The 16805-nt window shown below is 41.7% G+C and overlaps 1 long non-coding RNA gene across 1 annotated transcript; it reads right to left on the minus strand.

The window, feature by feature from the left end:
• Nucleotides 1-4566: 4566 nt before the first annotated feature.
• On the minus strand, nt 4567-6164 carry LOC111948969. Its single transcript, XR_002874957.1, has 3 exons — nt 5866-6164; nt 5303-5337; nt 4567-4799 (listed from the first exon to the last, which is right to left on the minus strand). It is a non-coding gene; the product is annotated as an uncharacterized LOC111948969 (long non-coding RNA).
• Between the last annotated feature and the right edge of the window lie 10641 nt (nt 6165-16805).

The raw sequence follows: 16805 nt of genomic DNA on the forward strand, positions 1-16805 counted from the left end.
AATTCAGCTGGGATGGTATCTGCGCCAGGCGCCTTGCCACTAGACAGTTGTTTGATTGCTGACTGAACCTCTTCAAGAGTGGGTTGCATGTCAAGCGAGTCATCCACTTCTACTTGTGGCAAGCGATCGATGGCTTCATCGTTGATGGTCGTTTCAAGATGCTGTCAAAGTGTTCAGCCCACCGTTCTAGTATGCGCTGCTTGTCGGTGATCAGGGTTGAGCCATCTGCGCTGAGAAGCGGTGACGATCCGGATGAAGTCGGGCCGTAACCATCTTTGAGACTGGCATAGAAGTTTTTCATGTCATGTCAATCAGCATAGGCCTGGATTTCGTCAGCCTTATTCCTCAACCACGAGTCTTGCATCTGGCGTAGATTTTGTTGGACTACTTTGCGAATATTGTTCAGGGTGTCTTTTTTGCTAACAGACATTGGGTCTTCATCTAGCACCTTAAGGGCTTTGTGTTTCTCTACAAGCAGATGTTGAATCTCCATGTTGTTCTCGTCGAACCAGTCTTTGTGGCGCCTACTTATGGACCCAAGAAGCTCTGTGGCAGTGTTGTATACAGCCGAGCGTATGGTAGCCCAGTCTGCTTCCACATCAAGGTTGGTCATCGGGGTGGACTCCAGGCTTTCTTTTAGCGGCTCGGCAAGTGATTCTGACACTATCCTGCTCTTCAGTTTACAGATGTTTATGCGCTTGGGTGGTTTCACGCCTTGCGGCCGCCGCTTTAGTAAAATGTGAAGATTAAGTCTCTCGTCTGTCGTTGCCACTACGGCCACTCCAGAAGAAAGTGTAGCCTGATCCTCTTTCGCATAGTTCACCTTGGTCAGCCAGTCGAATTTCGCTGAGAGCTGCAATGTCGATGTTGTATCTTGCAAGCTCCCTGCCAATGAGGGCTGTTCTTCTGTGGGGTCTGCTGTTTGCAGCACTGTCCAGGAAAGTGCGCACATTCCAAGCGCCTAGTGTAAGGCGAGTTGTTTTTCTTTTATTTCGTGTTTTTTCTGTTCGATCGCTGTGAAGGGGTCCCTGCCAGCCGTGGTATGCTGGCCAGGAGAACATGGAGCAGGCAATGTTTGGGGCACCTTTTCTAGCCCGTTCCTCCTGCTGGGAGGTGAGCAGTGCTGTCCTGAAGAGGACTGCTCAGTCACTCAGGGGGCAGCCGAACCACGCTGCTGCTCCGTTGCAGCGTTTGAACGACCCTATGGCCTGAGCCGCCTGTGTGCAGGGTTGCGACTACGACTTCCAGTGCACCCACACCTGTCGCTTTGCCGCTCGCCCATCGCCACAGGGCTTCGAGGGTTATGGGATGAGATGGGGATTGATGATCAGATGACATTGCGCATTGTGCACCGACACGTGGGTTCACTTTTGGGCTCGACCCGTGAGCCGACGCGACCCACCACCACTTGTCATCCTGTCTGTCTGTGCAAATAAGCCTGCTGCTGCAGGTCGTCGTCAATCAGTCATCTGCCCGTTTGTGACACCAGCGTCTTTTTCAAGCGCCGGCCCCAGAGCTCTTCTAGGGCCGGCGCTTGGAGGGGGGGCTTGGGCTTGCTCCGGGGGGGGCGGCGCTTGCTGGCTCCTCTCTCGGCGCCTTGGGGGATGGGGTCCCTGGGCTAGGGTGGCCTGGCCCCTGTGCTGGGGGGGGGGGGGGGGGGGGGGGGCTGGGGGACGGCTGTTTGACCACCGGGGGGACAGTCTACCAGCTGTCCCCAACCTACCCCCTTCCTCATATAACCTCATATTAGGGTGAAGGGGTGGGGGGGGGGGGGTTTAGCCTGCGATGCGTCTTGGGGGGGGAGCTACTTGGCATTGGTACCCCTCCCATGGTTGCCATATGGAGTGGGCCCCCCCTCCTTCGGTTTTATTTGCACCTTAGACATGTAGGGCCCTTGGTAGGGGGGGGGTGCTTGGACATCACTGCCAGCAAGCAGCGGATGTCCTCTTAGCACCCTACCTGCCAATTTTAACCGCACCTTAGACATTTAGGGCCCCTTGGTGGGGAGGGTGAGTGGACATCACTGTGAATAATCAGGAGATGTCCCCTCAGTGCCCTACCCCCCAATTTTAACTGCACCCCCCCCTTAGTACACACACCTCTTCCCCCTCAAAATATACACTCCAACATATAACACACACACATGCACACACACACCCTCAGAAACACACATACACGCACACACACATTTTGCCCTACCCCTTCTCTGGTGGGGGGTACGGGTCCCTTGGCGGCGGCTGCTGTGTCCCCTGGGTGCCGGTCTCCTGGGCCCGGCGGTACTCTCTCGGCTCGGGCGGTGGGGGGTTTTACATTACACCTGAGCCGGGGGTGTCCGTGTCGCTGGGGGTGGGTTCTGGTCCTTGCGCTGGGCCCCGCCAAACTTCCAACAGTGGCCGAGCCTGGTCGGCCATGTTTACAACACCCCTTGTGGGCCCCCCTTTTTCCCCGGGGTGCTCCCCTCCGGGGTGGGGGTGGCTGGCCCCTGCTTTGCTCCTCCCTGGACCAACCGAGGGCCGGGTAAGTGGCTGCCTGGAGCGCGGAGCGGGTCTCCCTTGGGGGGTCCTGGCTCGTCTGGGGCTGTGGGTGCCCTTCTCGGGTGGGGCCCTGCGTTGGGCTGTGGCGCCGCTCTCTTTCCCCCGTGCTTCCCTGCTCTCTGGCTCTGGGGGCCTCGCGGCGGTCCTGCTGGTCCTGGCCTGGGTGACGGATTTGGTCGCCCGGGGGGCGGTTGTCCCCTGCCCGCTGCCGTGTGGCGTTGGGGGGTTCCGGCTGCCGCTGCTGCTGCGGCAGGGGTCTGGGTGTGAGGGTGGCTGGGCGCTCCTCCTCCTTCTTTTCACATTCCACCATCCATTTTAGAAGCACATAAACACTCACCTGAGCACAGGTGTTAGCTCACCTTTGCACTAATAGTTTGCGTGATTGAATGAATGAAAGATTTCACACTACACTGTAAACCCGAATAAGTTCAGTGAACTCAAAATTTTTGAGGAAACAGATTACATAATAATTTTTAAGCTGACTTACTTAAAAAGTATAAGTTATTTGAACTTAAAATCTTTGAGTTGAATAAAATAAAACAATTTAACTAAAACTAAACTATAACTTTTTATTTAACTAACTTAAAGATTCTTACTTTACTGAACTAGAATATTTTGTATTTATTGAACCTTAATACATTAGTTAATTAACTAAAAAACTTTAATATATCTCAACTCAAAATTAATCATTTGAAGTCTAAACTAGTCTTATTTGTCCTTCTTAGTCAGGGCCATTCTTACAAAAGAAAAACTGAGGCAGAATTGTAATTGCAAGTTTATTTTTGAACCACCTTACACAAGTACATTTGAACAACTTGTGGTACTAGAAAATGTAAAACACTGCACAATTTGTGTTAAGAAAAAGTGCACAAGCCATAAAAAAAAAAAATCAGTCTTCAAGAAAAGCAAAAAATGAGCACTAATCTTTTTTACACCATTTCCTTATACAACTTTATAAAAAAGAGCATTCTTACATTTCAAGAAAAGCAAAAATTGTTAATCAGCCTTTTTTTTTTACACTTTTCCCACATAAAACTGTATTTTCTTAGGCTGCCCTTTCCCTACAAACATTAGCGCTCAAAAAAATACCCATTTAGGAATGTGGCCTACCACAAGCTCATCTTCCACCACAACTGCTGTACTGAGCGGACAGATATGAACTGAACTTGTATTGTTGTTGCTGACGGTCAGAATGCCAACAGAGGTGCTGCTGATGTCTGCCTCTGGTGACTAATCTGCAAAGAAAAAAAAACAGTGTAGTATTAAAGAAAGAATTGATCATTTGAGGGAAGGAAACTTTATGCAAAAACTACAACCTGAAATTTACATTTTAAGAGAAGGTCAGAAATTACACATCAGGAAAATTATTAAAGTTGATTTAAATTAATGATTTCAAGGATTGTAGTCAAAGCAATAAAGAATTTACACATATTTATCAAACTCATTACAGAAATGATGAAATGCATAGATTAAAAAGACAGAAAATAAAACAAAAACGTCACTTAAATCACATTTGCTTAATTCAATACAGTGATCTTTAACTAAAGTCATGTAGAGATTGATTTATTGCTTGAAAAGGATCTGGAAGAACAGAGCGTATATAATACAAAATCAAATGAAATCAAAATAAGACTACTTGTAAGAGTCCTCATGATTCCATAAGGCACTGTACACAAAAAATAAACAAAAGCTTTTGTAACATGACAATCTGAAAACAGGATCACATTTATTCACCCAAACCCCACCCCTCCCTCCACCTAACCACCTCTGCTCTTGCTGCACAGAGACAAAGGCAAATTAATATGGCAAACATATTTCAAATGACTGCACCCTTTGGTCTGGCTCAGTTCAGTTCATCTAATCTTTTTAATAATCTTAAAATTGTACAGTTATTTAAAAAAATACACCAAACATAGGATGACATTACAGTCATATTTACAAATGCATTGGGATCAACGTTGATGTTTTTTTCTCCAGTGAAGTAAACATTTACAGTCATTCACTGAATTAGAAACGCTCAGTGATTAATATAAACCGATCCAAGTCAGCCCCTTATTTTAGCTATACTAATGCATAATGTTGATCATGCCATGCAGTTACACCTCACCTGTTTATCATAGAGGTGCAGAAAGTCACATAGAGCCTTCCGGTTCGTGCTGCCTTCTGTCTCAATAAGATCAGCATCCGTGGCGTCTGTCTGTCCAGGTCAAAATAAAACGGTTTTCGCAGGTTGACATTTGTGATGCGATGAAACTCAGCTCACATCTACAAAAAAAAATTTAAAATGTTAAACACAATTTAAAGCTTTTTCAAGCTACTGGTAGCTTGGAAAAACCGCTGCATTTTACAATAGCCTCAATACTCTGTCCACAATATGTAATCTAGGATGCATATTAATATTTTTTTAATATTTGTGCATTAGCTAGAATGACATATTATTTCAGAGGATGTTTAAGGAAGAGACAAAACAGTTATATTAAAATATTTGACATTATGAAACACAAATCACAACCAAACCAGTGGCCAAAATACCGCTTTTTGAGTCTTAAGCAAACTATATGATACATTTAGTACTCTAACTCGAGCCCAATTCAGGACAAAGTTATAACTGCTACATAACATTAAGGTAGCTTTGACATTTTTCCTTATTTATAATTAATTTAATTTGTCAATAAGGTCAAATGTTCTCCATAGCCGGAGGATTCATTGGACTGGGAGCTGCTCGTGTCTTAAATATTGCAGCCATGTTATTTACAATCAAAACTTACCTCCGCTCTTATTTTTCAAACGCACCGCCGGTTCACTAAAAGAACATACGAGAACATGTTAGCGTAAGGCAGCTAGCTTAGCCCACATTTGCATTTATTAGGTTACTACGTGAAATACAGGTTACACAAAAACATAACGATTACCAAATCACAGAGCCTATGGTAAAAAGTAGTAGAAAAAAAGGCAATTCCCACTGAGTCGTATATGTGGCTGTGGCAGCCGCTCTGCCAGAGCTAGCGGTTAGCTAGTAGTAACGGTTAGCTAGCTAGTAGTAACGGTTAGATAATTTAAATTGTGCGCCAACCAACTCGGTAAACGTAAAACTTGAAACTTTGCCCCAACAACTTCTTTTAACCACAAGCAATAATTCTCTGATGACATGATAGTGCAAAACATACATAACTGTTTAATTCAGAACAAATATTCGAAGATACATACAAACTCGTGGAGCACGTCATGAATACAAAGGATATACTAGAAGGAACATCAAAAGAAGCAACAAATATATAATACAGAGGCAAAACTCATAAAATATAATAAAAAATAAAATAATACGACTTACCTAGACGTATGTGCGTTATCGACTTGGGCCAGCTGCCACTCGCATCAGACCTCCGCCATCTTGAAGACTTCTGTGGCTGAGTTCACGTTCATGGACGTACGTTATGACGTCATCACGTCTCATTACTCATAAGTTTTGACTCCAAGGTTTCATTTACTCAAAATGTTTTAGTCCAATAAAGATATAACTGTGGCAAAAGTTGAATCGGCTTAAAGGTTTTAAGCTGACTCAACTTGTTTGTTACTTTTGAGTTCAGTGATTATAAAACTTTTGAGCTCATTGGACTATTCGGGTTTACAGTGTAGTTGGTTTAAAGGCATAGGTATGCGTGTGTGAACACTATCTGTTTTGTGTACATGTTGACATGTGGACATTTTAACAGCTAGCAGGTGTGTTGATAATATTTCAGTGTGTGTGTGTGGACAGGTCCCGCCCTTTTTGTACTACATTTGAGCCTTACCGTAATGATTAACAACCAGTAAACTTTGCTGCTTCATGGTCTTATCCCCCCCCTCCCACTATCACCCTCCCCCCCCCCCCCCTCTCTAGCATCCCTCTCTCTTCTTCCCTCCTTTCCTTTTCCGTCCGGTCCAACGCCAAAGATTCTCAAACATGATTGAAATTAATAAAGTTTGGCCTCAATTTATACTAGGACTGATGCTATGGGAGCTGGACTTATAGTATTTTCTCAGAATGTCACTAAGTACTGGTTGAACTGTGAGCTTAAACTCAGACACAGAACGGTCAGTTAAGGTTCTTCTAAGCTGTTTCTTATTCACTGGGGCAGCAGCATGTTCTAATGTAAACTGGAAGGTAATCAGAAAGTGATCAGAAATGATGGGGTTAAGAGGAAGGACACTCAGCTGGCTGATCTCTATACCATGGGTTAGAACAAGGTCCAGGGTGTGCTTATGACAGTGAGTGGGTTCATTCACACTTTGGGTGAAACCAAAATCATCTAATAAAGCTGCAAAAGCATTTCCTAGACAGTCACTAGGGTCATCAACATGAATATTAAAATCCCCTATTATTATAATTTGATCAGAATCTAAGACAATAGTCGATAGGAAGTCGGAAAACTCAGTTAAAAATTCTGAATACGGGCCGGGGGGGCGATAAATAATTATGAATCAAACAGGTTTAACAGTCAGCAATAGTAGTCAGGCTAATGCCAAACAAGAGAGCAACAGTCAAACACGACTAATAAGATGGGCTGTCATGATGCCCCTCCAATGAGGTTGCAAAGAGTCTGAAGCTCTCTGACCTGATCTGGATCTGAAAAAGAGGAAATAGTAGAAACAATGCAAGGATTAGAAAAAAACTGAGGTACTCTTTAAACTGGTTACACCACTTTAGTGAAAGGCAATGTCATTTTTCATGATACAGTCCCTCTAAATATTTTTAAAAATGGTCAAAAGTCACATCTTGGCTTGTAAGCTTCAAAGTATGAATACCTGATACAAAATGCCGCATGCAGCATAATTTGTGCGGAAACATGTCTTTTACTTGCCTATTCTTGCGATGACTTCATCAATCCTTCAATCCTCCAATCCTCCAATTCGTGTGGGATTCTTTCAACCTCCTCCTTACATCCATCACAAGGTGTCCATGCATTTTGTGCTTGCTGTCCAGAAAGGATGTTTCCCTGGTCAGATGTGTTTCCTGCATCTCTCCTGACCTGTGGCAGGCTAGCTGCGCTTCCACTGTCAGGCGAATTGACTCGATCAGCTGGTGAACCAGCTGCATTACCTCCACTAGATGAAGAGCCAGACATGCTGAGGTCAATTAGTGATGGGCTGGGTTCTTGGCCTCCATGGCGTGACAGACCTGGGGTGTCATGGCCATGTGCTGCTGGGCTGGGTGTATGATCTCTGGGTATGGTGTCCATAGGGGGGTGGACCAGAGCTGTAACAGCCATTTGTAGATTGACTAAGTGTGAGGACTCCATGGGGTGATGGACCAGAGGTGTTGAGGACATACGTTGATGGGCTGCGTGTATGGTCTCCGTAGGGTGATGGTCCAGTGGTGCCCCCTCTGTTAGTCACAAAATAACATTGAACCCTTAATTATATTTTTGTAAACACAACTTCACCAGAATAGATATGAAAAACAATTACAGACTTACTGAATCCAAATAACCAATATACTAACCAACTAACTACATTGGCCAAAGCAACATCTACTGTTTTTATGTATGGCCAGTAATAACATTGAAAACTATTTTACTAAGACCAAAACAATCCTACTCATCTTAAATTTGAGAAATCTTTGTCAGCCATTAACCCTTACTTAAATTATAAGAATTTCAATGAGTTTAGAAATTTGAATCATAAAATCTAAGAGCATACATATGTAGGATTTTACGGGCATAAAACATGCTACAAAAATACAAGTAAAACTTGTATTTGTCATTCAACTACTACTAACTGAAGTAACTCTATGATCACTGAATGGATAATAAGTTATCCAAATGCGGTTAATTTTTGTTTTGTTCGTAACCTTGTCAAATCTGATTAATTAATGATAAAAAAAAGTTCTGAACTCTCAGGCACCGGTCATTTAATCATTATAACAAGCCTACCCATTGCGTTGTAGTTTAGCAGAGCTGCAGCCTGTTGCATGTACCCCATCAGGTGATCAATTCAGCGCTGTGATTTCTTCATTTTCCAACAGTGGGCTCCTATTTATTCGTATGGTGTCAGACCCTGATGAGTGGCATGAGAATGGCTCATTCTCTTTTAGTAGGTTAAAGACTTCTGTAAAGTATGGTGGCCTTTTGACTGCTTAGACTGATCTTCCTCAGAAATATATTCAACTGTGGCCTTGTAAAATTTACCATTTGACCACTTTGCTAAAACAGGATCTCCTGATCTAAGATCTTGTAGCTTTACAGAACCCTCATCTCTTGCCAAAATATCGAGGCTCCTCAAGATTTTGTCAGTATAACCATCCTCCCATCTGACAAATGCAAAACACCCTGAGGGAGGAAAAAAGCAAGAGAGAAAATTTCCCTTCAATCTAAATGTCAGATAAATGCATCTAGACATTAAAGAAAAACACAATTATAAACAACAAACCACAACAGGAATCAAGTTTCTCATGCACGAGGGAGAGGAGCAAGAGTGACAGAAAACGTCTACCACGCTTCTCTCCTCAAAGGTCTGCCTCTCCTCGTGCTGCTTTTATTAAGAACACAAGTGGGAGGTAACAATTCAAGACAAAGAGAAAAAGTTCATTAGGGGGTGTCGTATAATGACCCTTTTGGTTGAATTCTAACTTCAAACAATATTCCTTATCAGCTCAGGACAGTGTGTCGTAAAACCCCCTCTTCCTAGCTGGGGATGAGAAGCAGATGAACAAACACACAGAACTGTTTTCAGAAAAGGTAAAAAGGTCAATCTGAGTTAACATTTAAACATATATTTCACCAAATACATTTAAGCAATGATAATAATAAAACAAATTCCTTCACACTAAATAATTTCATAACAGGTCATTTCGAAACAATTTGGTACATAATGATATGACTATTACACCAAAACATAAAGTAAATGTATATAAAAGAAACAACAGTACTTGGTTGAGGGGTTTTCTCGCTGTCCTGCATTTTCTGAGTTGGAACCCGTAACCTTTTCTTTGGTGGCATTTCCTTCTTGTTCATCTTGTTAATAAAAAAATAAACTCATCTGTCACTTTTTCTTATCAGAGCAAGCTAACAATATCAACAGACTATTTTAAAACGAGCTTGGTGTAACTTCAGTTTTAACTATATCTTTAACATTATTCTCAAATATGTTAAAATTAAAGCATGAATATTAACTGGTAAACTAAAGGGCGTTCGCCATTTTGTTTGTATAGATGTGTCTGAATCCAAAAGCGAATGCCCTACAATTTCCCATAAATCGCAATGCATTTGGTTCTGAAAATTTTTTTGCCAAAAAAAAAGTTGAATATTAAAAAAAAAAACGTTTTTCACTTTAGAAGACAGTAGGTTCGTAATGATCGGCGCAAAAAAGGCTCATGACTCATTTCAATTAGATTTTTACTTGTGAAATCGATTACGTTGTTTTCACCGTTTCAAAAAAGAAAAAGAAAAAAAGGTGCAGGCATGTCTGAACTGCTCTTGAAACCCATGACACTACACAGTCCCGCTATACTTCTTTTAGTAGTAAGGGATAGGGGCGGGAATTCAGACACAGCCTCGTCCAGAAAATTTGCGCTTAATACTTGTTGGACAGACACCATTATTATATGCCATCTAACCCTACACCATCCAATCAGTCATTTGGTTTTAATAACTTAAATAGTTAACCTCTTTGCAACGTTATGTTGGTTAACGTTTTAGTCTCTGTGTGGTTGGGGAAAAACTGCAGCTTCAACAGCTAACGGTCATTCCTTGTCAGCTCAGCCCTTTCCCGCACTTTCCCTTGCAACAGGGTTCTTTTTCGACAGGCTAAATATCATGTATTATCATAGTGCTGCCCCCACAGGACAGGTGTGGTATAACACGGGTTAGGCAACTAACATAATTTACAGTAGAAACGTGAACAAAAATTAGAGTCTGTTGATTCGTCAGATAGCAACAAAAGTAAATATTGGGCCAATAATTAACAAGACATCTGTTTTGAACATTTTGACACGAAACTAACAAAATTTAGAAGGACGGATCAACAAAAAGGTTTAAGACCCATCTCTATGGCAACAACTCACTCTCACGAGATTAAGGACAGAGCATATGTGTGTGCTTACCGCCAATAATCAGTAAAAGAAAAACCAGCAGCATTATTATGTGCTCATATGGATGGCAGACTTAACTGGGATGAAACAACACAGTGCGTTAAGGAGAACGACTAAACATAAGTTATGTAATCTTTTTTCCTTTCCGAAATAACAAACTCTGTTAAAACTCACGAGAGTGACATCACCATGTTGCGAAACTAAAGATGATGCATGGTTTAGTAGCGACCTAGCTAGTTATGGTTAGCCCCACCCGGCTAGTACACGTATGTCTTCGGAGGTACAATGTTTATATCAGTGTTGTGCTGTCAGGGACAAAAAATATTTCCCGCTGATCTTCTTTACTTCCTTTATCAGAAAAATCTAGGTGAATCATGAAGCCGCCGTAAAGATTTGGTGTTTGGCGCTCACCATCCCCGTGCGTGTCCACTGCTTCTGTCTAGTAGACATTTTGGGCTCTAAAGCAAATTCAAACCTTCGCAGAAAACACAACTGGACAGACTCTGCTCTCAGCACTGCCCTCCATGGAATAGAAAAGGACACTTGATGGAAGTGATGAAGCATGACAGGGTCAATGGTCGGATTAGAAGTCAACCGTGTACATTGGCCCAGAAAACCTTTTTCTAATTATAACAAACGGTCACATGGTCACACTTTCAGTTGGAATAAATCATTGCCACATACGCAGTAGTGTTTGAAATACCGGAAGAGGAAATGAGTCCCGCTGTACACAAGCCGAGCTGCCACAAACATAGATATCTGGCAGCTTGGGAATATACGAGATGATCCTCTAAACGTGCTTTTATTATGGTTACGATTATTATGAAGCGCCTGTTCACTCATCATTTTATTTTTAATACGAGTGGTCAGTGCTTTTTTTGTGGAAGAAGGGAGCCGGGAGAAGCCAGGGCTATGAGAAGGCTAACATACGCTAACAGCATTTAGCCTTGGATGAACATAAAATCCATACAGGAAATGCTGCAATCTGCATCTTGGCCGTAAATATGTGGGAATAACATCAGCAATACATCAGGAATAACAACTGGAAACACAAATCCAAGCGGAACGGATGGCAGACCGAAGTCTCCCACACATAGTGCACACGTAACAAAGCATCCTCCCTTCCCCTCAAACACAAAGTCCGTCTCCTCAGAGACACGGTTGCTCAGTCCACCGGTCCAAGTGCAGGAGCAGACTACTTCTTTTGTATTTTATTGTTAAAGTCACTTCCCTCAGTTTATACTGGATTATCGCGTATGAGTCATTAGTTGGAAAATAAAATAAATAAAGTAAAATAACAAATAATAATAACGAAAAATAAAAAGAAAATGCCCCACCCCGACGATATCATTGTTTTACTGTAAAAATCGTCAACTGCCAATTTAAGGGAAATCGCCCAACCCTAGTCTGTTGATCTAACCCAGTAAAAGTGGGGCGCGCCCCCGAGGGTTGCGCAATAGTTGCGGTTTTAGGCACAGGCAATACGGGCAATTGCCTGTGGCGCAAATTTAACGGAGAACTACTGTCTGTCATATCAGAGTTTGTAAGCCTGATACCTGCAGCTGCTCCTGTCTTTGAGAAGGAGCCACGTGTGAGAAGGAAAGGGGGAGGGGTAGTGGAATCATTGCATGCCTTTGATTACTAATATCATTCTGATAATGTCATTTAATGTCATTTTATTAACTGCACTTTTTGAGATCATAAGTAAACAATCCATCATTTAGAAAAAAATAACTGCACAATGTTTTTTACCTATTTCTACAGACTAAAAATGTTAAAAATATTGAGGCTGCTGTGTTATTAGATCAATTTACTGTACATTTAATATTGTTTGACTGAATTATCTTTCTCAATATCTAATGGTTCAGTTGGTCAAAATGTTTTCTAGTTTAAATAAGGATTGACAGATTTTTCTTATGTCAGGCACTTTAAGCTTAAACTCAGACTATAACGGTTTCTGTGTGGCAAAATAAAGGTAATATTTGTTGAAAGTTGATATTGTTTTGTCTTTTGTTAACGTTAAAAGATACATTTTTAGATATACGTACACAATTTTATTTATAATGATCTTATTTATAGTCACGGCGGTGAGTGTGGGGGGATGTGGTGGTGGGGGGGGGAGAGGCATTTTCTTGTTCCTAGGGGGGGCCTTGCAAAAAATAATTGAGAAGCGCTGATCTATTGATGCACAGTATGTTAAATAACAGAGCAGATCCTGCTAAAGTATAACAAAGTCATTAGAGTATTAAGAATGGGATATACGAAAGACTAAAAGGCCAGACATAAGCACCGGAGTGAGCATAACGAACTGGCGCTGGATACTGGTGAGTAACTCCCTTATGAAGGCCGGCAGGAAGATGAGGAGATGAAGATCAGCTGGTTTGAATCAGCAGAGCAGAAGCGCTGGGAGGGGGGAGGAGAACTGACAAGCACCGTGACAACAACAAAGTGTGGCACGAGAGAGCGCTTCAACTGTCAACTTTGTCAGAGATAACGAAGAACCATCTTCCACATCAGCCACCGGAGATCCTCGTGATAGCCTAATTAATGAACTTCATGGCAAGGCTGAGTATGCTCCATTTCAATCATTTGACGTAGCTCTCCCCAATTTGGGGGATTGGACATATGATTATGGACATATGTTCAATGAGGGATTCTAAGAGGGTTTGAGTAAGGCGTCTGCAGATGATTCAAATGTAAAGGACACAATAGGGACTGGAAGGCAGTAGCTGTAAGGGTTGCCTAAGGGCCCTCACTGGGTGATGTTTATTGCTCTCCTTTGATATGGTAATTGACCCAGTACCATTGTTTATCCCCTTCTTTGATTGAACGCTGGATTCCTGCATGGTAGCCTCTCAACCGTGCTACCCAGCCGCCAGTTATCAAATTCTCTCACATCCAAACACTATGGGAAAGGCAATAGAAGAAACAATTTCACTGTTGTTTTTTCTAGTGAAGGAAAAAAAAATATTGGCAGATTGATTTCTTCCTTACTTCCGAACAGTCATGTGCCCAATGGGCTCTTGTTCATGAATTCAAAGGTGCAGATTTTTCTTTGCTGCAAGATAATATAACTAATGGTTCATGCAGTTATGTTGTTCCCATTTTGGAAAACTATGCCAGTACAGTTGTTTTTTTGAATTGTATCTTGGGTAAAGTTTTTGTTCTTGACCTGACATCTATGCCAGGCATAGTGTTTGCAGCTCATTTACCAAAAACAATTGAGAGGTTTTAATGTATTAAGACAAACCTATTTGTGGATTAAGAAGCCACAAACCACGATTGACTCTTGTAACAACATGCTCTGAAAATGCATGTCTGTACTTTTTCTGTGACACCCTATAATATCTTGGTCCTGAAATTTCATTGTTTTTTTTTAAGTTTCAAAAAGATTTCTTTTTACCACATCCTGACTGTCTTATTGGTTTAACTTTTCTCTCTTCAAATTGTAATTAAGTTATATGAAATGTCTAGAAATAAACAAGTCTTGTAAGTGTTACGTAAATACGCCATAATTGATTATTTTCTCTGCGACAGACTGGTGACCTGTCCAGGGTGTCCCCTGCCTTCGCCCACAAGTTGCCAGGATAGGCTCTGGCAACCCCGTGACCCCGAAATGGTTAAAACGGCAGAAGATGAATGTAGATGATTATTTTCTCAAAATGAACTGTTGTCATGTCACAATGAGACTCATTTCAGAGCTTGTTATACTCTCATTTTTCTTTCTGCCGAGACAATGAAAAACAGGCTAAATTAGATCTAAATTACTGAGCAATGTGAGACAGAACCAAGCACTGAGAAATAGCTGAGATAGGGAGGATATCAGGTTGAGACATACTTGAGAGCAACATAATCTGTCTCATTTTCCTCTTTACTGAGATCTGGAGAAGAGACAGTTGTGAGAGAATTTTGAGATCTCACACAGTGCTCACTGTGAGACTTGTTTGAGAAGAATAGTTTCAAATAGTTCTCATTTATGTCTAGGAGACGTAAATGTGACAGAAACAAGATCTAATTTTCAATTTTGCTTTGCTATGGGTAGTTTTCTTACTTTCATTGACTGCATTTATTTTTGGGACTTCTGTAAATTCAGTAAATCCAGTTGTTACTCATTAAATGACTCTTGAACCTCCATTAAATTTCCTGTTGTAATTTACCTGCATCCCAGAGCCTCCAGCAGTTTGAAGCTTGTAGGTCTGGCAGTTCCAGACATGCAGATATGAAAAACCTATTTTAGTGTTTTTACCAGTGTTATCTCCTGTTGCATTGAACCTCTTGAGAACCAAAGAAGCGTTTGCTGGATGAAGGGTGACTTTGTAGGAATAAAAATTACAACTTCTCTCTTGTTATGCTGGGATCCTGATTAAAGCCTCTTATTATTTTGATGTCAAGCATTATACAACCACGGTCTGGTGGCTTCATTATTGTAATGAGATGAAATGCGTTTCATAAAATTACAGGTTAATAAGGCAGGACTTTGAGGATGCATTATCAGTGGCATGAGCAGAATATGAATGCAGTTAATGAGTCATGACTGTGAACTGTTCTGCTACATGGAAGTTAAAGCTGATTCACAGCAGAAACAGACTGTTATTGTTTTTGTTTGTTTTTTAATGCAACATTACAATAGACCTCTGGGTGCTCTCCTGCAGTCTAAAGGGGTTGTTGAAAAGGAGAAATAGTATATCAAGAAAAGCACAATTTCCCTTTTCCCTCTTTCCTATCCCCCATAACTGAACCAAAATTATTAAACTAATCTTGTTTTTTTTTCTTCTAAATTCTGGTTTTAAAAGTAAAAAAACAGAATTAATCACCATCTGAAGATTAAGGGGAGAAGAATTATTCAAAAAAAGGCTGCAATGAGGTTGGGTCTCATAGAATCAAAATGCAGAACTTGAGGGGCAAATAATAATTATTTCTAAATTCTATGTTGAAGCAAAAAGTCAAAATTCAGAATAGTTCAGACTAAGCTCAGTACAGTTCAGAATTATTAAGTTGAAATGTATATAGAAAAAGAATAAAATGCTATTAGTCATCAGAGAAAATATTATCTAATGAAATCATTTTAAAAGACTATTGTAAAAGCAATATTCAGAAACTGGATTTGAAACATTGATTGTATAAGAGAACTGGACCAAAAATGGACTTGCTTCCAGTTTCAACAAAATGAGGTCAATTCATTCACCATCTTTTACAAAATATAGATGTCGCCATTTGGAGCCAGATGTCATCAGTAAGCGGTGATCAGTCCAAATAGGTCTGAGTCTACATTTCTTTGGTAACCTCTCCTGCCAATCAGGACTGAGCTTTTCGGAAGCACACACCATTACCAATTGAAAGCAGGCTTGAGAGAATCAGTCAAACATTTCGACGTAACTATCTAAGGTGGCTGGGTGCTCCCTTAGAGATTGGGTGAGAAGCTCTGTCACCCGCGAAGAGCTCGGAGTAGAACCTCTTCTCCTCCACAACGAGAGGAGCCAGTTGAGGTGGCTCATCTCTCGGCTAGCCTGGGAACGCCTCGGGGTCCCCCCAGCGGAGGAAGTGGCCAGGGTGAGGGAAGCCTGGGCATCTTTGCTTAGACTGCTGCCCCCGTGACCAGGATAAGTGGAGGAAGATGGATGGATGGATGGATTTTTTTAAAAAGGGAACAGAGCAAAAATAGTTATTCTGACAGACATAATGGCTGAGTAATAGCTGTTTATTTCTTCATAGAAGTCTATGGGATTTGGGGTTCTTGGAACCAGCAGATACTTCCTCTTTGAAATGCAAGTGGGCAGGGGTCACTCTGTTCATTTCTATTAGACTCTATTTGATAATGGCTATTAAGTGGTCTAAGGACCTGTTTAACATGCACCCTGCTTTTTCCTTGAGAAAGCTGGAATAGGCTCCAGCAGCACCCTTGACCCAACTCAAGTCAAAGCAGCTAAAGGTTGTGGGTGATGGGAACAGCCTGCCAGGCTATGATGAGCACAGTCTGACAGGAGGCTTCACTGCCCTTCGCGCCCCCAAAATAATGCCCCCTACACCTCCTCAAAGACAGAGGAGATTAACTGTTTCCATTTTTTTATATCCCCTGAGGCTGAAATGGAAGGTAGTGATGGAAGTGGGTGAGCTTGGTGATGAAGTCTGAGCAGCAACAATCGCAAAGGACTGCAGATGTGCCAGATGTTGCAAGGCCTTTAAGCACTTCGAAAATACAAGTG

The sequence above is a fragment of the Oryzias latipes genome, chromosome 16 (genome assembly GCF_002234675.1).
Source record: "Oryzias latipes chromosome 16, ASM223467v1".
Lineage (NCBI taxonomy): Eukaryota > Metazoa > Chordata > Actinopteri > Beloniformes > Adrianichthyidae > Oryzias > Oryzias latipes.